A 27832-nucleotide genomic window follows, 5' to 3' on the forward strand; every position below is an offset into this window, starting at 1 on the left:
TCATTTTGTTCCTTTTTAAATTAAATGTTTTAAGAGTTACCACTTTAATCCAAGCAAGATGGCTTCAGGTGTGCCATACGTTTATCATAAGTAGGACTGTTAGCGCTCTAGTTGTTCTTTGGAACACTCTGGGAAGCGGCAGTAGAACACAAAGGAATCAACTGACAGTCTCTGCCCTTGTTGGATGTACATGTTTTACTGAGAATGTCAGACTTCATTCTCACATGACTGAGAAAGATAATGTGAATTTACAGAAAATATGCTCTCAGTTTAGCTTATAGATCACCTTCCAAACCTCTGTGGGAAAAGCATGAGAAAATATTTTTCTCTCAATCATGATATCCCAGCAGAAGGCTTTTTCACATGGTGAAATCACCTTAGAATATACCACAATTCCTAAAATGAGTATGGTACCATCAACAAATGATTTATAATGTAACTAAAGTCTTAAAACCTTCTATTAACTGCAATGCTTTTTAATGAGGTGCTATCATGTATATTGGTCCCAAGATGGCTGCCAACACTTCTTGGATGAAGTGCTGACAGCCAATCAGATCTCAGGATGAGATGTGTGGTTAGGCACCGCCCACATATATATATGATTTTACTTTTGATTTTCTCAGGAACTACTGAACAGATTGACACCAGACCTGCAAAAGGCACTTCCCTGACCTGAGGACTACCTCTCTGCCAAATTTCAAGTAATTCTGTTCAGCCGTTCAGGCTGTACCTTGGACTAAAGGTCCCTATGCATGGGGAAAACGGGTTTTGGGACCCCCCTTTCTTCTCGGCCCCCGCTTGATGAATCACCCCGAGACTTTCAGGGTAGGAGCGGAGCGGAGCGCCCCACCTATTTTGAAAATTTTGCGAGGATTCGTCAACCGGCGCCAAAGTTATTCCAAATAGAATGTTGCGGATTTCCTATGGAAACACGGTCCTAACTATAACTATCTACTGGCGACTGCCAGTAGATAATATATGTATATATATATATATATATATATATATATATATATATATATATATATATATATATAGGGGGGTCCCAAAATGCGTTTTCCCCATGCATTTTTCCATAGGACCTTTAGTCCAAGCTACAGCCCGAACGGCTGAACAGAATTACTTGGAATTTGGCAGAGAGGTAGTCCTCAGGTCAGGGATGTGCCTTTTGCAGGTCTGGTGTAAATCTGTTCAGTATTTCCTGAGAAAATAGCATTTAAAAGCATATATATATATCTATAAGCGCGCACCGTGCGCTTACGGTAAAACTTACCGTACGCGCACGCTGCCGTGCGCGAGCGCGATTCTGATTGGTTGTTAGATCTTAGTAAACATTCGAATCGGTCGAAACCAGGAAGTGTCGGCCGCCATTTTGTCTCTCGCAGTCTGAGGGGGTGAAAAACAAAGGTGGAGAACGTGAAAAGGGGGCAGGGTGGACAGTTCCTGACCCCCTAGCCTTTGTTTGGGGGTCCCAGAAGGACCCCCAAGTGCCAAAATGTCCTTTAATTTTTTTGCGAAAAATCACGGAGTACGCATAGCGTGCGCATACGGTAGAAACGGAAAAATTCCGCTAACTGCGTAACGTGGGCGCGCACGGTGAAAAACCTTATTAAAAAAAAAATACATAACTTAGCATTTAAAAAAACGTACAAATTCACTGAAAAAACCATAGGTTTCACACACGTTATAGTTAGGAATTAGCATTTAAAAAACCTTGCAAATTCACTTAAAAATCCATAGGTTTCACACATGTTATAGTTAGCTGGACATTTCACTCGTGAAAAACCAATGAAATTCCCCCGTTATAGTTAGTGCAGGCAACTATAACTCACGCGACCGCAATCCTCTGCTGATGACGTCAGATATTACATCACTGATGACATGTGTCTTTCTGAAAAAAAAATATTTGTAATATATGTATAGCTAAAAATTAATGGAAGAAGACATGGGTAAATAAGTGTCTAAATACAGTGATGTAATATCTGACGTCATCAGCAGAGGATTGCGGTCGCGTGAGTTATAGTTATAGTTGCCTGCACTAACTATAACGGGGGAATTTCATTGGTTTTTCACGAGTGAAATGTCCAGCTAACTATAACATGTGTGAAACCTATGGTTTTTTAAGTGAATTTGCAAGGTTTTTTAAATGCTAATTCCTAACTATAACGTGTGTGAAACCTATGGTTTTTTCAGTGAATATATATATACATATATATAAAATAATCCTGAAACTCTGCACTTCCAGGCACCTGGCGAACAGAGACATGAACCCAGCGACATGAGGCCAGATGGTATTTATTGAAGAAACCTCGAACCTGACGCGTTTCGGGTATCTAGTACCCTTGCTCACAAGTCAAGTAAGAAATGTCATTCGCCATTTTTAAATACATTGCAGTGTTAAAGTGCCATCACCATGTGATTAAAAAACATAGAAAAAACACTGGCAGACTTATATAAAGGCACTAGCGAGTCTGTTTTCCAATCGTTTTAAGTTTCAGCCATCAAAGGGTTCCCAATGTAAACATGAGACATAATATTGCTGCATAAATGCACAAAACATGATGTTATAATATTGCAATTAATTTCAAGGTAATAACTCTATATTATAAATAAATAAATAATTAGAATTTATAAAAATACCTAAGCCATAACGAATGCTTCAAATTCACATTCTAAATGTGCAAAAATGCATATGAAATTCATGTACCATATATTTATATATTAATAGAAACATGAAAAACCGTATTGATAGTAAAAATTATGGCTGTGCATAATTATTATGTAAACAGTATATTTATTAGACTCATGTAAATGCCTTGTGCAGTACTAGTCTGTTTTCAACTTTCAGCTTAAATGCTGGGTATGACCCTATCTGATTCCAAGGCTGAGATGTGCAAACACGCAAAAGAAAGTGCCAAGATATATTGTAAAGTGCAAAAAGATCCAAATGGATCCCCATAAAGTGCTAGTGCTAATACTATTTAATAAAATATACTACAACTAAAACCACTGGGTAAAGAGGTAATGACCCTATTCAACAAAGTTAAAAACAGGGCTAAAACCTTAAAAACCGGCGGCATTTTAAATCAGTCCTAATTCAAGAGAACACAAACAACAATACTCATATCTAAATGGGTCCATTACTGCGAGAAATGTTTTATAGAAAATGGTACAAGTCCTCCGTGTTGTTAAGGCCATTAGGTGTTTTACTGTCCAGCTCTAAGATCATTCTCGATTCTAGTTTTCTCAACATTTTTTCCCTATTACCTCCCCTTCGGGGCTTTGGAATGGCTGCCACGACAAAATACTGCAAACAACTGAGATCATTATTATTTATTGATTTAAAATGCCGGGCCAGCTATGTGGAATCGTTGTTGACAGTGGCCCGCAAATGCTGCAGTATTCTGACATGCACCTGTAGCTTGGTACTCCCTACATATCTGAGGCCACAGGTGCACGTCAGAACATAAACTGCAAACTCAGTTTTGCAATTAAAACTGCCCTTAATGAGAACCAAGTCTGGACTAAAAGGAGTCGAGTAAGAGGCAGTATTCACACCGAACCTGCATGCTCTGCAGGAGGAACACTTAGTGAACCCCTGCTTCGGTTGTAACCATTTTTTTGCTGTAGCTAGTTCGGGAAAAGTCTTCACAATTTGTGGTGTCATGGAGGTCCCCTTCCTATATGTGATCGTGGGTTGAGATGGTAGAATAGGAGACAAAACTCCATATGTCATGATAATGGGCCAGTTACGCCTAATGATGGACCTGATTCTTCTCTCCTGTTTATTGAAGGCAGTAATTAATCTTGGTGTACTCATGGTGGTATCGCAATTTTCCACGTGGTTTACTTTGGGTAAGAGTGTTTCCCTCGGTTTCATATCTACTTTGTTAACTGCCTCAGCAAGGCTGGACTCACTATAGCCCCTAGCTCTAAATCTTTCTAGGGCATCATGTTTGCATATAGCAAAATCCTCATCTGTGCTGCAAATTCGCTTAAGGCGTATTAGTTCTCCAAACGGAATGCTTTTTATTGAGTGTTGAGGATGTGCACTGCTGGCATGTAGAGTTGTGTTGCCAGCTGTGGCCTTCCTATGAAGAGTGGTCGCTATGTTGCCATTTTTGATGTATATTTTAACATCTAAAAATTCCACCTGTTGCCTGCTAATCTGTGAAGTGAATTTTAAATTGGCAGTATTGATGTTGATTTTGTCAATAAAATCCATAGCACTCTTCTCATTTCCCCTCCACACAATAAAAACATTGTCAATGTAGCGCCACCATTGCACTACATGAATACAGTAAGCAGAATGAAATGTGTGCTTCAGGACCTGTTGCCTTTAAATAAGTCTGCCAGTGTTTTTTCTATGTTTTTTAATCACATGGTGATGGCACTTTAACACTGCAATGTATTTAAAAATGGCGAATATCGTTTCTTACTTGACTTGTGAGCAAGGGTACTAGATACCCGAAACGCGTCAGGTTCGAGGTTTCTTCAATATATATATATATATATATAAAGAGAGAGAGAGAGAGAAAGAGAGAGAGCGATAGATATATAAATATATATATTGAGAGAGATAGAAGTATCTACTTCAATGTAACACTCTTTGTCTTTCAGTTGTTCTGTACATTAACTACCCTAGGCAGTAAGCTTCTTGTATGTACTTATGTTTTCTCTACAATACCACATTCCTCCCTTGGATGGATGCAGTCTGGAACAGCAGGGAGGGCTGTTTTAATATATGTGTATTAAAACAGCTCTCCATGCTGTTCTCAACTTAAAGCTTGTTGTATGTACTTATGTTTACTCTACAATACCACATTCCTCCCTTGGATGGATGCAGTCGGGAACAGCAGGGAGAGCTGTTCTAATATATATTACCTATATATATTAAAACAGCTCTCCCTGCTGTTTCAGACTGCATCCATTCTAGGAAAGAATGTTGTATTGTAGAGTAAACATAAGTACATACAAGAAGCTTTAAGACAACTGAAAGACAAACAGTGTACATTTAAGTATATACGAACTACCACAGACTTTGGTTCCTGAAATATAATGAGCTTTTCACTAATTGGAAAAACAAGGGTCTCAAACTACGAGATATATCAATATTTGAGATCAGACCATCCAACCATTCCCATATTTGACGTGCTTTCAAAAGTGTATAAAACCATGGTCAATCTAAGAAGATGACCTACAGTCTCAGTTGTAGGGAGCACATTGGAAAGGGCCTCTATATATATAGGCTGCATTGTGTCCGCTTTGTAGAAACTCTACCATCTTACCTGTGTGACAACTCAGATATCTTAAAAAAAATGTATCACATTAACTGGGATGAAAATTATACTCTGGTAGCGTTAGATGTACATTCACTTTATACTAATATCAAACATGCATGCATGCATGCATGTTAGCATTTTTTTAGGGCAGGCCCATAAGTCAGTTTGAGCGCAATGTTATGTTGTTGAATATGATTCTGTTTTGCTTACATGAAAATGTGTTTCTGTTTAATGAATTCATGTACAGCAGATACAAGGGTCTGCCATGGGTGCCTGTTTGACTCCAAGCTATGCCAATTTATTGATGGCCTGCTGGAGGAACACATGTCCATTTATTCAAGGATAAGAACCTATCTAACAGATATCCTCACATGGATAAGCTATATAGATGATTTAATCTTGATTTGGAATTGTCCTATGAAAAAGCTGTTGTACTTTGTCAAGCTTTTGAATGATAAATATTATGTATATGATGACACAGTCCAATTTCAATACATTTTCTTGATATAAGGTTAGAGGTGAAGGCATGGAAAATAAATATCCTATTATTTAGAATACAGACTGTAGAGTACACAGTGTTACATGCTTTGAGTAGCAATCCAAGATAGGTGAAGTAGAACATCCCATGTGGGGAGCTGGTCAGATTAAAACACAATTGTAACTCTGAAGAGAAATGTATTAAAGCACAAACATGTGCTAGACCAGCTTCAGAGCAAGAGGCTACTGAATGAAGAGACAGATATCATGGATTGTATATGTTATGGAATACACAGATTATTACAAATTTAATATATTTATATAGAATGAAAAGGAAGTTGTAGCCTATTTTGGTATGATATCTTGTACTGAAATTATAAGTTTCAACAGTACTTATGTTTCAACTGTCAGGTATATATTAGGCACTATCCACCAAATGTGTAAGGGGCTGTAGTTTGATATTTTGAAGTAGAAAAATAAAGCGCACTATGGCAAGATTGTATTATAATATGATCAGTGAATCTAGGTAACTATTGCATATATGTGTATTTATATATATATATATATATATATTTTTTTTTTTTCAAATCTCCATGGTTCCCACCTGTGGAGACGCACTCTGACATCCACTGCAGCAACCTTCATGAGGTAAAAGTCGGATCGGCGGGCGGATCCAGTTTACAGCATGCCTGTCGATTCACGCTTGGAACTGGTAATGACAAATCCTCTTTACTGATGAGGTTGGAGTTAGCATTACTGTTTTAGAAATGTTACTTTTAGAAAGTAGACATTCCTCTGTGCTTATAACTGTGCCTGCTTTGCAGCCTGTCTCCAATATACGTCTGAGTTGGGTGACAGCTGCACATTGTGCATTCCCTCTAGGCAGCCACAAACACAGGTAAGTTAAGCTCATCTGCATTCCAAGCACTCATCTGATTTATCTGCATTCTGATGACAAAGACTAATGTGCTGCTCAAAGGACTCAACCAGACTGCTTTTCTGCTTGTTGCCCTGCTTGTTGCCCTGGTGCTCTCTGACTCTGCTGAAGGAGAGCTGGACTCTGCCTTCACTCCAAGTGATCTCCAAGGGCCCGTTGGCTTGCCTCCTGTTGCTTGAGACTCAGGGATATCAAAGTCTCTACCCCTGCTCCTGTGCCTGGCTCACTGAAAATGGCCTAGATACTTGCAACACAGATTTAGACGCATCTCCTGTCTGCTTGTAGCAGAACTGGCTCATCAATCTGGTTGCGGGAGTAAGATCGGCGCATCGCTTTGGAACCCACACTTTGCTTCCAGAGATACACGCACTGGACATCGTATTGACGCCGCTGCAGCTTGCTGAGATCGATGCATCCCCTCTACTGCGTGGTAGAATATGGCGCATCGCTCAACACCTCTCAAATCCAGCACCTGTCTTAGGAACTGACACATAGACTTCACTGCATGGAGAAGATCGACGTATCCTGCATTTGCAGGACCCGACATCGACGCATTTAGTTGCTTGCGACCCGGAAAGGTACTTTGTTTGCTGGGGCCTGTGTCGGTCCTGTAGCCAGCCTGCGCTTCCATGAGGTCGACCCAGAGTTTGACTTTGCCCCGGTCCTGCGCAACCTAAAGTAACCTTTTTAGCGCTACTTGCTTATAAGCACTTTACTGCATTTATTCCTTTAAAATTCAATATCTCAACTTCTATACTTTGGATTTTGTCGTTTTGGTCTTGTTTTACTCAGATAAATATTTCCTATTTTTCTAAACCTGTGTGGAGTCTTTTTGTGGTGTATTCATTTTGTTACTGTGTGTGTGTGTTGCACAAATATTTACACATTGCCTCTTTAGGTAAGACTGACTGCTCTGTGTCCTGCTACCAGAGGGTGAGCACAGGTTATCTTTTATGTGTGTATCTAGCTTACCCTGACTAGCATGGTGGTTCCTGCCTGGCCTGAGTGCATACCTCAGCCAACCAGGAATCCCATTTATAACAACATCTAAGTAGTTCAGTTTTTATAAGTTTCCTAAAACATTTGTTATTGGGTTCAGATATCTGCTTGTGGTTCAGGGTATTTCACATTATTAGTGCATAAAATGGACCTGATTGCATGTTTAATCCCCTGGAAGGAGGCTGAATGGAGGTTGCTGACTCCTGAGTGATGAATGCTAATTTCTGCAGGTATACTAGCCTCTGCCCCAGTATTCTTTCTGGACAGTGCGAAATACCCTGAATTTAATCTCGGCATCAAATAGAAGCCAGAGGTTTGAAGGTAGGTTTGATGCTATTACACATTCTGAGGTATAGGACTGATTCTTAACCCTTTTGTAGGCAGGTAATGAGTTTTTGGGAGACAAGTGAAGATGATGTTACAGTAGTCCATATGTTCAATGGCTAGAGCTATGTCAACTGAAATGTTCGGTTATTTTCAGTGTTTTTCAGTATAGGGAGATTTGAAAGTTGATACCATCAATTACTGTATATATCTGAGGAACGAATGAGAGATCAGAGTGAAAAAGTATCCCTAGATTGCTTACTTTTGGAAAATTTTGGGAGGTATTCAAATGCTTGGTTGTAAGTCAAAAGGTAAAGAGTAACTCAGTTACTTGCATTACTTAGATCTCAATGTTGGCTCAGTTCATACAGAGAAGCCTTTGCTCCATCCAGATCAGAAAATGCTTCAAGCAAGCAGTAAAGTTTGTTAGGTGTCTGGTCTGTCGTCCAGTTGGAATACTCACATCATGTGCATACATTTGGAAGAACCTGGGGGTGTGCTAAGGGGTGTACGTAGATATTGAACAACAGGCACAAGTTGAATTTTGAGGTACACTGCACTACACTGGACCTTTGATTGATTTGGCCAGCTGTGTTCTGAGGTTTTGCTTCGTGTTTGTAAGGAACAATTGTATCCTTGAGACAATAGATCTAGTTACGCCTTCCCGTTGTTCCAGTTTTTCCTGTTTAATGGTTTGAAGCCAAGGATCAGTCTGCGGAGAGGAGCGCTTTCCTTGTGTTATTAAAGTCTGATTCAGTACCGCGCTTCTACCAACTTTCGCCGTTGGTCTGAAATGTTTCTGACAGCTCTGCCTGATGATTCGCTTGTGCAGAATTGTATTGTTCCTACTGTTCAGTAGTCCCAAACTGCAACGCCTTTTGATTGTAGATCATAATCCCTCCTTCCTTTGCTGAGGGCACTCGTACTTATGCCTTTCTGGGCGGTGACTCTTGACTCTCAATAGTGCTGTAGTCAGTTCTGAAGACTTGTGATGCTAGGACATGGCATGGAATCTGCGACTTATAATGCACTGTTGTGCTTGCTGGCAGCGCTAACATCACTCACCTTTCTCTGCTTTCTTTCTTGCAGATGTTACGTTGAGAGGTGCGTGACCGACCACCAAAAGGGGACGTGTGATTAACAAAAAGGAGCTGTAAGCAGGTGAGGTCAGTCGTAGCTGAAGGCTGTGAGAGCAGTCACTGTAAGCTTCTGCTTTCGTTTCTTCAGATTGAAGAGCACGTCAGGCAGTGAGAGAGGTTCATATAGAGATGGGAGAATAAGGTGGTTGCCCATGCACTTTATGGGATTCTGTCCTGGTGCTTGTGGGAAATGTAGTGTTCTTTTGGTTGCAATAATATTTGGGCCTGCACTAAGGGTACCTTATGTTACTGTTTGCCCCAAGCCAAAGTGCATAAATGTTCCTCCATGTATCAGGTATGCAGGAACTGCTTTCATCCATACTGCACTGTGTGAGGTTGTTGTCCCCAGTCATTGTGTGGGGCATGCTGGTTCAGGGTTCATGACAGCAGAGGGCAACACAGAGATATGTAGGTGGACAAAGGGAAAATGAGTACAAGCCTATGTGCCAACTACCTTCTGTTATACAGTGCAATCTTCGGCTAAACATATATGTGGAGACCACCAGTGAGGGTGCCCCTTTTCACACGTACGCAAAAGACTCTTACTGCATACACTGCACACTGGCTATTGAGTGTATCTCAACAATATCTTTTTTCCAGAATGTGGGGATTGATAGAGTTGCCCGTTATCACATTATTGCAATTGACACAGTTCTGGCACTTACGCATACCTGTATGCATTTCTGACTTTGGATAATGTGTTTTTTTTTATAATTCTTTCAAATTACTGCTTCTTGTGTATGAGAACAAAGGTTGGTTATCAAATAAACCATTGAACTCATTTTCTTGCTGGAGTAATTCCCTTCTTGACTTTATAATCTTTTTGATCTTGACTGATTCAGTGGAATATTTGGAAACGAACACCAATCTTTGTTGTGTCTTTTGTATTCCTAATTTAGGAGAAAGTAATGTGTTACGTGAAATTTGCTTTATCCACTGCCTTTACTACAACGTGGTTGGGATAACCACGTGATATGAATTTTGCGCACTGCTCTTTAATAGCCTTATCTAGCTGACTGCTGTCTGATGTAATTCTTTTTGTTCTTAAAACCTGCGAATAAGGCAACTTTTGTAATAGTGAAGGAGGATGAAAGCTGGAAAACAACAGCAAATTATTGCGATCTGTTGGTTTGGAAAACACTGAGGTGTTTAACACCCCATTGTTTTGGGTAATCAATACATCCAGAAAAGATAATGACACGGAACTGATATTATGTGTGAATTGTATCCGTGTTTTTTTTTATTCAATTCTTTGATGGAAAATTCAAGTGATGACTGTGAGTTCTTCCAAATCAGAAAAATGTCGTCTATGAACCGGACATAAAATGCCAGGTTTGTAGACCATTCTGGATTTGTAAAAATATGATCATCTTCAAATTTAGAAATAAATGTGTTGGCATACGACTCTTATAAGGTCACAAAGGCGAGATTGATTGGCTTTGCCAATGCTTGTTATTGATAATCATTTGATGATTTAGCTTGAGTACTCCTCACTTTTGTAATGAGAGGAAAGAGGATGGGGATGACGAGGTAATGCTTACATTACTTACTGGTAATTCTATTACTCAAAGTTCAGACCTCCTTGTTCCAATATTTGCTTCCCTCCCTTTCTTCCTGGATGTTTGATCAAATGGTTATATAGAGGAAGGAATGAGTGTAAAGTGTTTTAGCTTCACAGTCTACAGGCAGAGTGCGTTAAGGGGAGGCATAAGGAGGGAGGGAGGAGTTGGTTTTAGGCTTACTAATATCTGTTTATGGAGGCACTGGCACCTCGGTTTGCAGTGCTAGGAATAAGTTACTTACTGGTAATTCTATTACTCAAAGTTCAGACCTCCTTGTTCCAATATTTGCTTCCCTCCCTTTCTTCCTGGATGTTTGATCAAATGGTTATATAGAGGAAGGAATGAGTGTAAAGTGTTTTAGCTTCACAGTCTACAGGCAGAGTGCGTTAAGGGGAGGCATAAGGAGGGAGGGAGGAGTTGGTTTTAGGCTTACTAATATCTGTTTATGGAGGCACTGGCACCTCGGTTTGCAGTGCTAGGAATAAGGAGGTTGGTACTCAGAATAATGAAATTACTGCTAAGCAATGGAAGCATTATTTAACAGGTGGCGACGAGAGCCTGCATATGACAAAAAATGGGCTATAAAGATACACTTTTTACAGAATACCATTCCCTGTGCCTTGCACCCTAAAACACAATCTGATATAGTAATATGAGTTTCCTAATTCTCATTGAGTCCAAAAAGACAATAAAAAGAAATAGGTAAATGTGGTCTGAGTAAAGAACTGTAGAAACTCCAACAAATGTTGATAAGGAAAACAAAGAACACAACGGAAACTGACACAAAAAATGAAAGAGGAACGAAGACGCCAAAGTGCAGACAAACTAGATAGATACAATTAAAATACTCTTGAGTACTATTCCGAAAATGATGTTTTATGTGGCGAGACGGAGTGCATTGGTAAACAAGAGGTTATGGGGTGGACTTACTTTGGGTTTTCTCATGACTGCATACTACACTAATAAGTCATCACGTTATAATTTGGAATATTTGTGAAATACGATGCTGATTTTTACTATTGTCTTATATATGTAAGATATTAAAGACTATGGGCCATATGTAGGTAGCATAACATTTACCGATTCATAAATACTGATTTTTACCGATTCGGTATTTATGAATCGGTAAATAGTATGTAGGTAATTATTCGGTAATCATTACCGATTCGGTAAATATCGGTATTTATGAATCGGTATTTACCGAATCGGTAATAATGCATCCCTTCCCATTGATTCCTATGGGCCTGAAGGCCCATAGGAATGAATGGGAAGCCAGTTACTATTACCGTTTCGGTAAATACCGAATCGGTAATAGGGGAGGCATTATCATGGGTGGCTGGGTGTCACATTGACACCCTGTTGCACCCCTGATTCGTGCATGTGTGCACATGTGGCACACATACATGCCCTAAGGGCATGTATGTCTGCCACATGGCACTTCACAAATTGCACAAAAATGCTTTTTTAAAGGTATTCGTCATTTACCATCAACTTGTAGTTGGTGGTAAATAACGAATCCAGACACCAATTATGCACTCACTTGAGTGCCCCCTACATAGCATTTCTGGATTCGGTATTTACCGAATCGGTATTTTACCGATTTCTTAAAATTCCGATTCGGTAAATACCGAATCCAGAAATCAGCCACCTACATCTCAAGTGCCTCAATACCGGTTGGTTACGGTATATTTACCGAATTTCGGCCGTTACCGACCGGTATTTGGCTTCCTACATATGGCCCTATGTGTGAACAGTCATTTAAAATTAATGCAACAGTCTAGTATTTAGTGCAAAAGTATCGAATAAAAATACTCAATAGTAAAAAATGGAAATTGGAAAGATCACAGGATAAAGCAAAGGAAACCGGAACGTGTCAAGAATAAACACAAATCGAAGGAAAACTAAAAATACAGATATAAATGAGATAATACTGAAAGGGAAAAACAAGCAAACTAAAAATAGGTGGGGGGATTAAAGAAGTAAATGGACGAGTACCGTCGCAGTCACAAGGAAAATCTGTTGGATTCGACTTATCTCTAAGTGTTACTGACTTCGGGAAAGCATAAGACGAATACTGCTCGGAGATTTCGTATACATGAGTTTTGAAGGGTCGACCACAACAGAAAATAGCTTCTTGACTTGGACGTAAGGAGAGCGGACCTGAGCAATCCTCTGAGTGCAGCTCATTTGTGCAGAAAGGGCTGTTATTTATTTATTTATTTACGTATTTATTTGTGCGTTTATTAAATTATTTGAGTTATTTTTGTCCCCTTCGGCGTCTGCTCACCCACTATCAGAGGATGCGTTAAGTCCAAGAAAACTCGGGACTCGTTCATCTGAGAAAGTAAATAATGAAAATGATATTTTTAAAGTGTTACATACCGCATTTCTGTCATTTCTAGGCACTGTACATAAAATCAGTTGTCATTATCAATGAGAACAGTACGTATCGGCCACGGAAAAATGAAAGGCTCAGCCCGCCTTGGCGGGATAGTAACTGTGAACTTCAGAGCACTGCAAACATCAGCCGCGAGCGCAAAAATTCGGAAAGTTCTCTCTATGAACAATCCATGCGTTTCTTGATGTAAGTTAAAAACGTTTGGATTTCGACATTAAACAAGTAACCTGAGACTAGAATGCAGCCTGCCCTCCATCTGGCACACTGCGCACCGCCCTGCTAATTAAAAACAGATGGCACCCGGCCGCAATGCTGCTCGCTCTCGAGCTCCCTAGGTCAGGGAAGAGAGAAAGCGGGACATGCACCTGCCATTGGCCAATTACGTGCTGTCTTTCTTAAGAAGACGCATGCAAAGGTCAATAGCTGGTGATGAAAAAAAAAAGCACAAGCGTGTGTTCAGAGTTTAAAGTCCTTACTAAAAGCCTCACAGAGCAGCGCCTGCACGCTAGCTCAGGCGAGACCTAAAAATGGGATGAACCAATTAGTTTTACAGCTCAGTTTTCAAATGATATTGTTTAGAAAGCCATATCTTTTCCAGAGAGTTCTGTAGAAATTTAGGCCACAGTGTATTCCCCATATTTCACTGTCTCCCCTCCTCCTGAGCATCCAGGACAAAATGTCTCAAAACACATGCCCTCCCTATCATTAGCTGCAATATCATCGCAGAGCCACACCATGCACATTCAGTAGCAAATTCCTCTCCTAGAGATACCTGCACACATCCTCATAAAAGCAGTGCATGGAACATGCCACATGCCCAGTGGACAACATCTTAATGCTGAAGACACATGACTCGAACAAATAATATGGAGGACAGGAGGGAAATGCATGGACAGACACTACCAGATGAGGCTGCGCTGTCTCTTTTGGGGTAGGTAAAAAATATAAACAATACACTGGAATGTAGCCCCGAAAAAGCTTTCTGTGACTTAGGTAAATGTAAGCATCACGTTTTGGTCTTCTCAGTGAGTAACCTTATGCGAAAGAGGAATGCCCACACGTGGGACTCGGGGCTCAAGTTTCACCTTATCAGCTTGACCCTACAAGGCTGAAGGTTTCTGGGATTGCTTGTGTTCCTGTGCAGAGTAAATGTGGCCTAGCAGCTTACTTTCACTTTTATGTGTAGACAATAATGATTTACATATGATCAGCCCCATAGTAATTACTACTGGCCGAGGTGACATTGTTTCCACTTCGGCTATTCTTTTCACTGCCACGAGGAAGGTACCAGCTCCAGCCGGGGCAAGGAAAGGACAATACAACATCCCAGTCACCACAACTAATAGGATGGCTCAGACCTCAGTCCCACATATCACACAGCAGCAGACTACAAGCGAAGGTGCCCGAGGCAGCGCAGACACCACATATGACCGCAATGACCCCTTCCAGCTCCAGTAGCACCAGTGCCACTGACTCAAACCAGTAACTAACAGTACCCACAAGGGAGTGGCCAGAGAGGCAGTTCGATTGAAGTAAGATGCTGGGAACCAAGAACGCACAAAAGATGAAATTCTAATTCTAGTGAATGATGTCGCTTTCTGTACCATTCAGGCAAAACACAGAAAGCGTGCAAAACCAGTTTGAGAGAGTAAATGCTGCAGGCCCTGTGCAGAGCACATTCACATACTGCTTGAATTCTAGATGAAATACACAGTGACTCTCGGGTGAGAGGAGAGTCATATGGGAATAGAAACAGCGACAATTCACCAGAACAACACCACACACACAGACGGCATGACGGAATAGAAAGAGGTTTCTGCATCAAGTCTCACAAAGGAACACATAATATGAGTGGTCCAAGCTGGCACAGGGTAACGAGATGGCCATATAGGCTCACTGCCCAAGATAAGCTATGGCTAATGCCCAGATCATGCTGACATATATTTCAGACAGTTCTCTGGTAAAAAACCTCTTGGATTGCCATGTGTGCCCAATGTACAGAAGCACACAGAGTAAAAGACAACTCAGATGAAAGGATGTATGGTATGACATACATCAATGGAGGTGGAAAGGCCAAAATCTGTCCAGACTGTAAATTGCTCACTGCCACATGCCACACATACCTCAACCCAACCTGGGACACTTGGTGTACCAAATAGGATTTGATTGATTGTGCAACTCTCCTGATAGCCATGCAGCTTGCATTTGAGTGGCAGAGAGATTCCAAGTGTGCCTTAGTGATGGAATCTGAGGTATAATATCTGAATGCACATAGTGATTGTATTGTAATAGACCATGGCTCCCTGTGATCTATTTGTGGATCTTATGTTGTGTGTATCGTGCAACAGAATGCTCTTGTTGTAGTTCATTATTAGGCTATACCCCATTGAGGTTGTCCAGTGTTTCTGTAGTTTGAGATTCCTCCATTGATATGCATTTCTCTTTATTATTACTTCACCGTTGAGGTAGATGTGCCAGGTATCCTTGCATTTCCACGAGCTATTGCTCTGTGTAATGCCATGGGTTATTTTAGTGGCATTCTGCCCCTTTCACAGCATATGTTAAGGTGCCTCTAGAAATATTCCTTTCATTTTAAATTAATTGAATGTTTACATCAAGGTCAAGGACTGTATTTTGCTTTGCTTTGGTTGCCTTCTTTTTTACTAATAGACAAGAGTGCTGTGTGTGATGCATTGGGTGTTAATCATGCTTTGGAAGCAAAAAACATACCCCAATATTCCACGACACCCCAGATCTCAGAAACCCCAAAATGTAACTCACTCTGTTCTTCCATTAGAAATAATTGCTCAAAAAGGCACCCTCCCCTACATCAGTTTGGCAGTGTATCAAAATAATTGCATGGGACCACTCAAACATTGAGTTCCAGATAAGAAGAAAAAGCTGAAGAGTTTTGTTATAAAAAAATTCTCAAAATCAACTGGAACAGAATTAATTCCATATAGGCTCTAATGCAGAGTTATTATAGAATAGTCAAAAAACCAAGACTCATTCTTAAGTCCAAAATAAATAGTAAAATCATAAAAGAGTCAGATGGCATCCGTATTAACATCTAGGAAAGTTCCAAATCTTCTGTCTCACTCCCAAAATCAACAGGGTCTTATACACAATTCTTACTTAACAAATTATCTAGAACCTGACATTCATCATAGAATTGTCATATGTTACAATTTTTTTGCAAAAAAAAAGGAATAATATCACTACTTTAATAAGTTAGCAATATCCCACTTTAAAAAAGCATACAACATCCTCCGTGCGCTGCCATCTGGAGATGTTCAAACAAAATATGAAACATTGAGAAAATATCAGTTCACACAATGAATACAACTTGTTTACCCAATAGAACTAAAGCAGAAAGACCTTGGATGTTGCAACGTATCAGCAACACTAAAGGTTTCTTTGAAAGCCTTGTATTCATAACAGTGAAAAGAACATTACACCAGCTGTCTTTGTTTCACTGAGCTTATGAAGAGCGAAGATGTGCTAGGAGACATGGTGGGAGAGATGGAATACAGAAGTGAATGACAGAATCACCGCCCATTTTATCCAAGATTGAGATTTTGCGTAAATGTGGTACAACTGATTTAATTAACACACTTCAATAGCGCATTAAGACTCGTTTCAACTCTTATCATATTCATTCAACATTTGCGCATTAGATCCAGCATAAAAATTATTAATACTCACTATTGTTTATTGCACAAAATATAGATTTTAAAATGCGTCCACAATGTATGGGGTGCGTTTATGGATGCATGGTCAAGTAAATTTGTTTATGATACTGGTGCTGGGATTTACCAGAGAACAACAGAAATCTATGTGTTTATTACCATACATTACAAATTACAGACACTGCTTTGATAGTGACACATTCTAAACTGCATCTTAGATTTTTTTTTTTTTATAGTTTTGATTCCAAGTTTACTCTTCATTATTACAACCAGAGGACTGTTTTGCTCAGAAGAAGCAAGAAACCAACTACTTAAGCCCTGCATAACAAGTTGCGACTGTAAATTGGAGTTTTTGGATTATTAAGTTCAGCAGGAAAGCCACACATTATATATTTGCCCCCTCACATTTCTAAGTAAAGGGAAAGCTGCAGAAATCAGTGAAGTGGTTGTTCCTCATTCCAAGGGCACAAACACATAATAGTTCTGTAATTACAGTACCCCATCTATTGGTAATTCCAGATGCACTGTTACCACACCCTTTTATTAGGCAACTCACATAGAGGCCCTTAATTGGATGTGTGGGAGATTCACATCTGATCCTCTGTTATAGGGAAATAAATATCCCCTACTGTACATTCAAGGGTTAATGCTAGGCACCAGAGAGCTTGGTGGCCTCCTGAAGAAACTCATCCTTCAGCTTCCTTGTGTGTTTGGGCGCAGAATCCCGATGTGGCTTGAGATATCTGTATGTAATAATGTTACATTTCATTCATTTGGAGCAGCTGTAGCTGATTATTCTTTGAGCCAGACTGTTCTAGTAGTGTTAGGTTGCGCTGTCACTCACTTAGCTCCTGTAACCAAATCCATTCCAGAATGTCTTGCACCGGTGCAAGTGTACTGTGTAAGAAAACTGTTTCAACACTTTGATACATTTTTGGGCAGATGTAGGATATGGGTCCTGTAAAAGCGGATTAGCTCTTTCATGCCAGATTCAGAATTCTAAGACTCTACAATTTTTTTAAACTAAACTGAACTTTACTTAGTACACCTAAAAATAAGCAAATAGCAGTACAGCTGTTAGTTCCAGTAGAGGAGTTGGATGTAGATAAATGTGTCAACTATCACCCAATGCCCATTTTCCATACATGGTCCGGATGCTGAAGGAGACTAATGCCAAGCAGTTTCATGGCAGTGTGTGCCCATCAAAACATGGATGCAAACACACATTTTACTAAATGTGTTTGTTATGGGCTGAAGTAGTGGTTGATCCAGTCGCTGTATCCTAGTTGAGGCAGTTATATTTTCATTCTTTTTAATATGATTGAGTATATTTTTTACTTTCTTCTGGATCGGGACTAAGGTTCTGTCACCAAGAGGAGATCTGAACTCCATTAACCTTTTCGTCTTTCCACTGCATATTTATAAAGCTACTTTCTTCTGTGTTGTACCAGCCATTCTAGTGTTAATCAAATGCCCAGTTTCAGATGTTGCTTTCGCCTCCTGGGCGCTACACACAATCCTTGTTCAAGCTTTCTGGTCTGAAACTGTATTGTTTTTAAAACATGTTTAATACTCAGAATGCATCACAAAACCACTACTAAATATTGCAGTGAGGAAGGTGACATTAACAGATGGCACCTTTATTAGACTGACTCCTAGTTTGTTTTGCTGGCTCTTAGAAACACTCTTCCTTTCGCATTCATAGTTCAGTTTAAGCAGATTCTTTTTTAATAAACAATCCAATTACACTATACTGTTTGTTGAAATTGTTCTAATTACATCCTTCTGTGTCTTTTCATTCTTTGAAAGTGCTGGCCCCTTTACCCAAACAAGAAGCTGTCAATTTAGCATATTATGCACGCAGACAAGGAACATGGGGCCAAATGTTCCAAACTCTCTTGTGGTCACAAATGTAAAAATTGCATTCCCTTTTACAAACCAGTCAGTGTACAAATTGCACATTCCTGGTTTGCAAACGGGAAGAGTACAACATCTGGTCATAGATATCAATAATTTGTGAACCCTCACAGTACTGTTGTTACCTATAGAACTGAAACTTACACCCATAAAACAAACTATGGCATATTTACAATAAATTGGCGGAGCGCGGTGTTCCTCCAAAATTGGTAACGCAGCGCTCTGAAAGTTTTAAAATGCAAGGATGCACCGTATTTAAAAAATACAGCACACCCCTGTTTTTCCCCCAGTGCTGGAGCGAAAAAAGCTGCCCAGCACCAGTGCAGACACCCTAGTGCCATTTTGTAGGCTGCCTGAGCTGCAGGGGCAATTGTTTATGTGCAGGAAGGAATACCTTCCTGCAGATAAACAATCTTAACAGGGGATATGCTCTCTCCATGTGTGCTACAGAATGCAGCACATGTGGAAAGAGCATATACGAGGAGAAATAAAACATTCCTCCTCATATCGCCTGTTTAAGACCAGGTATTTCCTGGTCTTGTTTTTGGCGCAGCCCCATACCTTGTAAATATGGGGCAGTGTCAAAAGCAATAGGTGTTGCGGCGGAACACCCACTGCAACACCCATTGCCCGCCCCTTTCACGCTAAGTGCTGCGTGAATTGGGGCATTATTTACAAGGGGGCATCAAGTGGCTTAACGCCACCTTATAAATGACGTTTGGGTGGCGTTTAGGTGGCGTTAACTCCTTGTAATTATGCCCCTATTTTTGGTCAATGAATATGTTACAAACGATATTCTCTGGCACAGCAGACAGAACCAAGAAAGGCAGTGCAACTGAATACCTTGAAAAAAACTTTTGGACACAACAAACAGAAAGTGATGATTATACACTTCACCTATTCGGTGGTCACCTACCATCGACAACTATAAGCCCTGCACAACTCAAGCCTGTTCCCCAATGACCCACTGTCAGCCACAGTTTAGACAAAAGATTGTGAAATGCACAAACCAAACGAGAACACAGTGCACACTAAAGGCGCAAAAGCTGTGCGCGCATCACAGCAGATAAGATCTACATACCATGAATCACCCAAGACTTCATAATACGGGTTTCTCCCACCTGGACTTCTTTCAACATCATGTATGCTCAAACTGACCCCCTGAGATTTCATACATAGGGGAAATAGGACTGAGACTGGGACAAGCAACCAATACTCACCGTTCATTGGAAGCACCACACAACCACTGAGTGGATTTTCCCCGTCTGGGACATAACATTAAAGACATAAGTGTGACATCCCTGAAAGGGTACTTCACAATGTAGCGCTCACATCTAAAATTATTCACTGTTTGGCTCTCTAAAAACTGGATCAAAAGGGACAGAGAAAATATGTTCCACTGCCTGACATGAAACATTACAGTTCTGACTGTTTCATAACAATAAGACAATCTTCACAAAATGGATTAACGGATATAGAAATCACCCCTCTTCCCCGAGCACCCTCTCCCAGTTCCTCTGTTTGAATTCTGAATGCTGAAACCAATCCTTCACCTTACTCAACTTTACACAGCTATGAACTCCCTCTTTTCAGGAGCTTGCCAATTATTGCATGTAAGTATTCGCAACAGGCAGTATGCACTATGCTTGTCCATTTCGCAAGAAGTTGCATAGCCAGGCAGAGTTCAACACATTATTATATCACTTCTTTCTTGTTCCTAAAAGTCCCGAATTTCCCCTTTCGAAGTTATTCTGTGCAATCGGATACAATCCAAGAAAATGAAACAAGTGCCACCTTCTTAACTCTTTCCTTTAATTTTTTTAAATTTTTAAATAACATATTGTTAAATGTAAAAACCTGTTTCCTCTCTAGAGGTAGACTCATCACTATTTATAGTAGAGATCCTCGTAGAAGAATATATATGATCTCAAAAGATAGCCAACAAAATTGTGAGTGAGACAAATACATACACGACTGCGTGTTGTTTAACTGTCCCTTTTTTTGACCTACACATGAATGGCACTACACAGAGTCAACATTAACACAAGCAGCCCATGCACTGGTGACTTACAGACCTCAGCCTCATTCAGAAGGTAACTGAATCGTGATATATTGCGTGGATTCTCTGGGGCTGTAATGTAGCCTCCAGAAAAGGGACTGATTGAAGCTGAACACTAATAGGATGAACTGAGGATGCTATAAATTGTGAGAAAAGTTGAATGTGGCTCTGTATCTTATACAAGAATCCTTTTATTACAGGAGCACCAGTCAACTCCGTGTGTCCCTACAACGTGATCTACAGTCGGCGCATGCAAATGAAAGCCTAGAGGAGTGCCACTGTTGTCTGTGTTTCTGTCCTTTGAGTTTTTTGTGATCTTATACACTTTATTCTCACCTTTATTTAAAGAGTATTCTGTCCAGTAATGAAGTTTAGTTTGGAACATGTATCAGAGCAATTGAACACATGAATTAGTATAATCATCTGTGGGGTGTTCTGGGTGAGATGAAGAGCGAATGTAACTGACTGTACTATTATGTCTCATTTAGAAGCTACAGATTGGTTTGGGATGAATGTTAAACCATGGATTCTTCTATTATTTAGCACTTTTTTACTATTGAAATAATTATTTGGTTTAAAATGTGGTGTTAGCTTCGTCTCCTATTGGGTGGTCAGTTGCATGTTAAATTGGAAGTCTATTTTGGTGTGCCACTGTTGCACTGCGATGCCTCATTGTTTGCCTCTTACAAAAATGACCATATGGGTTTTAAATATGATTCATCACTCCTGAGTCCAAGACAAAACTGCTGAAGAGGAACCAAAGACAGCAAGAAAAATGAGGGACTTTCAGGGGCAGCTGTGTTTTACTGACCCAGTCATAATGCCCCTAAAAATCCTTATTGTTCTTGCAATATTCAACAGGTTGGACAGAAACATCTGAAAGGTAAGCAGCAAGAAACTGGTGAAATCGAAACTGGAAGAAGGCAATCACTGTAATTGGTAAATATGTTTGCTATGAGTTCTTTCTAATTTGTTTTGTGGGATCAAAAGCAAATGTTAAAGTGGTCATTTGTATTGGAGTCAGTATTAATATCTAACTCACTGACTCATTCTCCACCTATCATTGAGACTTCAGTCAACCAGCCTTCTCCATACTATCTTGCAGATAGTGGTCTCTATTGCTCCTGCTCTCCCCATATGCAAATTTGGCTAATGTTTCTAAAAGGAATCCTTCTCAAGATTCACTCAAAACTACATCTAAACCCCTTTGCAACAAACTATATCATTCAACCAATTTAGCAATGCCCTGAAACATGCTTTTGATTCATATTTTCCCCTGTGCATGTTCCTTTCCTCCCCACTATCTCATGCCCACAAACCCAGATTTTGTCTAATCTTTGATCCATGAAAACCCAAACGGGACACTCATTAGTAAATGGGGCAAGAATGAGACCAGCAAAAATCTCAGACATACACACAAACCATGAAAGCTACTCATCAAACTTATCCCATCACTCACAGACAATGATTTGCAAGCACACACCCTATCTGCACCTCTATCTAACTGCAAAGCTATAGAATAGTCTCCGTCTATAGCTCTAAACAGAAACTTCTCAGACTTTTCCCTCACTCTTTGGCCCTCTGTATCTCAGAGGTTCTAAACCTTCTTCTCTGACAATACTAATCGCCAGAATACCCTCCCAGGCTGCTGTTTGTGTTCTTTATTACATTGCATTACATAATAAACAGTCTACTCTCAATCACATACACCGATTATACATTCTTCTCTCTCAACTGATTCCACATCCTACTTCCAAACCCAATGCAATTTAAGAAACTGTGACCTCACTATTCACTGTTCCAACCACCACAACCGCAACCTTAACCTTAGTTCAATCTGCTCCATTAATTCACCTTATCACCCATAAACACATCCGAGTAATCAAATATGGTAACCCATAATGTGCTCCATTTGATCTTTTCATCTCATAAACTATCAATACTTTTGCTTTTTCTTCCAAAATTCTTTTCTGCTTATTTTGTTAATTTTTGTTTCATATTTGATATCTACTCAAAATCCTTCAAATCTGCAGTTGTTTTGCAGTCATCAGAGCATTCATCTCACTACAGTGATTTAAAACAAGCAAAGTGCCATCCCCAGGTACTAGAAGATAGGGATTGATAACTGCCTATCAAAGCCTTCAAATATTGTACGCATGTATACTACTACTTCTGTATTGTATTAGGTATAAATACTATTGTCGTTTGTCTTTGCTTTTGAAATTCACACAACTGCGACTGGTGACCCGCTTCCAATTCTTACTTTCTGTTCCATGTTACACAATGTTCAATGATTGTTCTATGCGTTTCTATGATTCTGTCATCCATCAATGTTTATGGTTCTTTCAAGTAGCATTAGTGTTTGAATTGTTTTGGCTAACAAACATGAATATACATGTACATAAGCGGTGCTGATTGTGGAAGAATTGGATAAGAATTTGGTTTCTTTATGCAAGTTATGAAAAGTATCAGTTTTAGAGAATTTGTTGATGGTCATTTACTCAAGATTTCAACATTGCCCATGTGATTTTGATGCTAAAAACATTAGCTCATCAGCGTGATAATGTATGTATGTATGCATGTATATAGAATTTCTACAGCACGCACTAGACCTGATTTATCAGAAACAACATTGAACTAAACCAAAAAAGTGGTATTAAATTGCAAAATTCATAGGATAGAAGATGAAAACCCCAGCTCACACATAAAAATTAGAAATCCTCTCACAATAACCAGCTTTAGCTAGACTACCTCATGGTATGTAGAAAGACAACACAATTGTGTGACATTGAAATAATGGTGGTGCATTTTCCTTTACTCTTCCACTATTTAACCACTCCAAGATAAATGGAGCTGTGTTGGACTATTGATTGAAGTACCTAAGGTTAATATATTTGTAGGCCTGGCTCAATTACTCTGAGAAGATAGCCTTGAAGTCTACACAATAGAATGCTGTGATAAAACACAAATACAGTATTGGCTACAGAACAGTACATTGCTTTAGCATGGGAGCAAAGCTCTTTCCTTTAGTATTTTCAGGTTTGGTCGTGTGCTGTGCAGTCTTGTTGAGTGCTCTTATGCAAATATATTGTTATTGATTCCCTGTTCTTCTACATGATGCCTCTTCAAAATAAAAGTATTCCATACCGATTTTGAGAATGCATTTGGAACTTGAACTTGAACTATAATAACATACTTACTGCTGTTGGGTTATTCAAAGCCATGGTCAGTAAAAGCAAGTAGGAAACACACTACTGTCCAAGAGAGTAGGATCGTGTGACCTTACTCTATTTTAGCCATGAGTGCTTTTATTGCGGTTTTATTTTTAATAGGTGTGACACCCTTATAAATCCTTGGCTCTTATGCAGAAAGCAACTCAAATATAAATAGCCATACTCATTCACTCCAAGGTCCTAAGCCATGATACTTTTAGCCAGTTGTTGTTATTTCTCCTTTTTATTGCAAGAAAAGCTTGCCAAGCACTGTGTTTTAATTATTTTGTGTACAATTGCTAGAGATACAACTTTGAAACTGTGTTTTTTTGCTCAGTAAATGTAAAATATTATAATGTATGGCACTGAATAATATTACTTATTCTGCAGGTTAGTATACTGTGATATTTTGTAGACGATTACATGCATGTACTAGTGATGTTCACTGCATACGATACTTAGGGTTGAGTAAAGTTCCTAAGACTTTTTTGCAACCTTTGCAAATTTCTTTGTAAAACGTCACAACCAGTCAAAGGTTGTAAAGCTTTCTTTAACACATTTATGTGCAAACTATGGCTATTGTGACAATCTAAGTTGCAAATAGAAAACTCGTGGTGAAAAAATCAGCATGCATTTCTTTTATCTTAGCAGGGTTAATTAAGAGTGAAAATGGCTTCGCTTTACATTGAGAATTTAAAAAAACTTTGCAAACAGAATACATTTGGAACTTTGCAAAACCTTGCCATCCCAAAAAATCTTTGCACATCCCTGGTTTTACACCAGTCCTTTGTTGCTAGGTTTCTACATGCCTTTTCTTGAACTGTGGATAGCATACATACTAGGGGCCAGATGTACGACCCGCCAATTAGCGAGTCATAAATTGTGTCGCATTTGCGACTCGCTAATTGGAATGCACAACAGTGTCTCAGACACTGTTTGCGATTCCTAATGGGGTCGCAAATTGCATGACTCATTAATACTAATGAGGCAGGCGCAATTTGCGACCCCTCTAGGATTGGCTGGCATTCACAGGGATGGTGGCCTGCTGGGGTCAGCAGACCACCATGTCTGTGACTTTTGATAAAGCATTTTTTTTTTTAAATGTAGCCCGTTTTCCTTAAAGGAAAACAGGATTCATTTAAAAAAGAAAAATGAAACTTTTCAGTTTCATTTTTTTAAGGGCAGGCAGTGCTCTCTGGGACCATTGCCTGCTCTTAAAAAATATTTTCCAACATACTCACAAAGGGGAAGGGGTCCGCTGGGGACCCCTTCCCCTTTGCTAGTGGTTTACCCCCTACTTGAAGTAGGTGGTAAACAGCGAGTGTTTTGCGGCCGTAAATGCGGCCGCAAAATATCAGTACATAGCATGTTGACCCGCTATTAGGAAGGGACACCCCTTACTAATAGCGATAGTCGCAAATCCTCGTTTTTGACAGTCAGTGACTCGCAAAATAGCATTTGCACATGCTATTACCCTTTTTTGTGGCTGCAAACGGGAGGATCTCCCGGTTACGGCCGCAAAAAAGGGTCGTACATCTGGCCCGTATTGAATAGGTGCCAATAAGGCTAATCTAGTTTGGCAGATGCATCTAATAATTCATCATCTGAAATGATGTGCATTACTATTAAATTACCACGATTGTAAATACTTTGCCCAACTGATGAAGTGTTTTAGAGTCTCTCTGGACTTTTTTTTTTGGTGTTAACAAAATGACACAATATTGCAGTATTCGAGCAACCTTAATTACATGATGTGTGCCTCTTCTTTGTGAGTGCATTATGAGCTAAGCTCAGGAGGTACATGTGTAAACCAAATTTGCAAACCAAATATAGTGCAGCAACCTCCTATGGGTATGCGAACAGGCACAGTACTTTTTTGTAAATCCTTAATAAAGGATAGGATATACCCGAACCTCACCCTGGTTTGAGGAAGAAAATACACTTGTGTTCCTGCCTCCTGTCCTGCAGTGGCAGCTTTTGATTTCACTTTGTTATACTTCTAAAATAGATAAATCTGATGAGTCAGATTCCCTAATACATGTATTGTTTAGTCTCCTTGCTCCTCTTTTCTGATTCCACGATGCCCAAAATACATGTCTCCTCCTTCACCCCTCTATCCCAATGTCACTGAGGTCCGTTATATATATCTCTCCTGCTAATTTCCAACCTATTTGCCTTCATCCCTTCTCTCAAAGCTTCTTGAAAGAGTTGTCTGCAATCATCTTCCTTACTATCACAGCTTACAGCTTCTGTTCCCATTGCTCCAGCCAGCTTTCCAGCCCTTTGTATTCCACCATACCTGCTCTTCTGCCTGCACTAACACTCTTTCCCCTGTTTGCAACACCAAGATTTCCTTTGATCTTATTGTTTGAGATCATTCTGTTTTGAGGGACGCTGGCCATTCTATTCCTCTTTCTAACTTTTCTTCTCTTGGGATATATCAAGGTGTGAAAGGGAAACAATGACTGGAGGAGGAGGAGGCGAGAGGACAAATTAAATCACAACGTCGTTACAAAAGTTTTTGAATACACCAAGATCACATCCTGGTCTTTTTGATCCTTTCTGCAGTATATGTGTCAGCAGTACAATTTACATTTTGCTAACTAAAGAGCTATCTGTCCATTCTTTGACAATGAATGTTATATTTTCCATGTTGGTGTTCTTTAAACACAGAAATCTGACTTGTGCTTGTTTGTTCCAGTTAGATGAACATTATTTTGATAGTTGTCCCCGGTGAGAACTTTCAAAATATAAATTTGAGAAGACCAAGTAACCATTCATGCTTTGGTTAGTCTGTATGAAAAAGTTGAAAATTGACTCTTTAGCACAAAGCAGGAAAAACCGTTTACTTGAGCTCTGGTGCTCATGGTGGAAAACAGCACTGATATATGGAATTTGTGTTGCATAAAAATTTCATCTACTATTTTTAGCATGGATTTAGCTCATGAATATCCATTCAATCGCACCTGCATTACCTTTTTAGTAACTCTTGTTTACTATATTTGTCCTACTGGATATGTTCTTGTTTGCTTATTATAACAGTGTAGATTATTGAGCAAGTTTGTTAGGATGTTTTTCTGACCTAATTTCATTCTCCTCTTTAGATCCCTTTCTTCCTTTACTCCTTCAGTCTTCTTATTACCACCATTCATTGTCTATTCTTTTAGAAGGGCGGCAAAGTTCCATCTGATGAAGATTGCCGTTATTATCGTTCTGACCTAAGAAGACTCAAGGCAACAGCTTCTACAAGGCTGGAGCAACACATGTCTTCCCTACTTCTATGAGCCCTACTTTAAATATCAAGGTGTTCCAAGGGTTACTGCAGAGAACCCTTTACTAAATGCCTCTACAAAGCCAAATTGAGCTTATCCCTAGTTGAATATGGAATGGCCAGTAGCTGAAAAAGAAGGTATCGCACCTACAAGAGGATCCTTTAGTACCCATGCAAAGTCCTTGCTCTCTGGATTTCTTATATGATCATAACAAACAAGTAGGCATTTGCCCTAGCTTCGGATAGCTTTTCATAGGGATATTGAAACAGGCTGTGCTGAGTTTTGACTCCTGACACCTTGAGGATGTACAGATTAATCTTATATTTTACTTAATGATTTTCAAGACAGAGTGGCTGATGCATTTTGCAGACCTTAATATTGCATATCAAATAGAAGAAATGTGGGCCGGGGACATACATCTTTATCATTTTTTAAGAAGATGGACCTTAATGTGCCTTTTTATTAAAAACAATTTCCTTGACTCACTTGTTTAATATTTTATGAATAAGGGTTTGTCGAGGCACATCCAGGTGTGCCTAGATATGGATAAATAATTATCCAAGTT

The 27832-nt window shown here is 39.6% G+C and overlaps 1 long non-coding RNA gene across 1 annotated transcript in view; it reads left to right on the top strand.

Moving 5' to 3' along the window:
• Positions 1-23933, top strand: part of LOC146810213 (uncharacterized) — a 294908-nt gene extending 270975 nt beyond the window's left edge. The window contains exons 4-5 of the long non-coding RNA XR_014966562.1: positions 9109-9180; positions 20984-23933. This is a non-coding gene — a long non-coding RNA (uncharacterized LOC146810213). The remainder of the gene's footprint in view (positions 1-9108; positions 9181-20983) is intronic.
• The last annotated feature ends 3899 nt before the right edge of the window (positions 23934-27832 follow it).

Source organism: Triturus cristatus, chromosome 7 (genome assembly GCF_964204655.1).
Source record: "Triturus cristatus chromosome 7, aTriCri1.1, whole genome shotgun sequence".
NCBI classification, from domain to species: Eukaryota; Metazoa; Chordata; class Amphibia; order Caudata; family Salamandridae; genus Triturus; species Triturus cristatus.